We start from the raw sequence: 1,299 nt of genomic DNA on the forward strand, positions 1-1,299 counted from the left end.
CCTGAAATAACAGACCTCGCAGGGGGGCGGTAAGCCCAGCTATGGCAGCAACAGAGGCAGGTGAAGCAGGATGAACCCCCCGGCGTGTCTGTGGGAAGCAGCGGGAGGGGGTTCAGCCTACGTTTGCAGTCCAGCCGGGGGGTCCTACAGAGGTGACGGGGCTCGGGAGCTCTGCTCACACCTACACCAGATCGCCTCTGCCCAGGAGGAGAAGAGCCTGCAGCTCCCACGCCGGCTTCCTGCAGCAGGCAAGCGCTGCTCCCCGAGATGCAAGTCTGCTGTGCTGCACGAGCCGTTCGTGTCGCAAAGGAAAGCTGATGGCTCGTGTTCGTACAGCGGTCGTTGCAGAGTGACACCCATCTTTCCACCGTGTTCTAGCTGTGTGATGGAAGGTGAAATTTGGTACAATTTATTTCTATGGCTCCTGTTGTGTTACTGGCATTCTGTGTGGTGCCTGCACTGGCAAATCGCACCTCGCAGTAAGAATTCAAGGACGGCAGAGGCGCCCAGTTCTCTGCCCTGGAAATAGTTGCCATACTGTGGTGCGTAGCCATCGCAAACCAGAACCCAATCCCCAAGCCCATGGTCCAACAGATCACCAGTTATGCCCCCATGTCTTTGCTAACAGTGAGAAAATACATTTAGCCTGGTAAGACAGAGAGTAATTAAGTGCCAGGCCTAAGGTTAATGAAATTTGGATTGAGACTTCGGGTTGGTGGGGGCAGTGGTTACGAAAAGCGGGGTGCTGTGATGCACCCCGCGACTTCTACAGGGCTTTCCCGGGGGGACAGCATCCCCTGTCCTGCCCCACCGCAGCCTGCACCTCCCAGTCTTCAGTTGCAAGCTGGAGCGCTCAGGAGGCTTTGTTTTAAATAATTTTAAATAATTTAATATGTTTTAGTTCCTGGCAAGTATTCCTTGCGTGAAGAAAGTGTTTTCGTTGAGCATTAATCATTAAAGCCTATCAACAAACATGGGCTTTCTGCAGGGTTTGGCACAGCTCACAGGGTGTGTACTGAAATTTTTTAACCTTTGTTTTAGGGAAAAAATGGTGAAAGATGTATATATATTTTTACTATATGTGTAAGAAGGGTTTGGGGGGGATTTTGCAATTTGTGTCATGTGCCATGTGACCGGAAGCTGAGAAATTCTGTTAAATAAAGGCATTGCCACATACAGTGAGGGGGTGAACCGGTTGTTTCTTGCCCACACGTCCTTCCCGGGTGTGGATCCGTACACGCAACCTGTGTCCAACGACAGGAATTGCCCCTCCGGAACCAGGCTGGAGGAAAACTTTGG

The sequence above is a fragment of the Eurypyga helias genome, unplaced genomic scaffold (assembly GCF_000690775.1).
Source record: "Eurypyga helias isolate BGI_N326 unplaced genomic scaffold, ASM69077v1 scaffold18714, whole genome shotgun sequence".
Lineage (NCBI taxonomy): Eukaryota > Metazoa > Chordata > Aves > Eurypygiformes > Eurypygidae > Eurypyga > Eurypyga helias.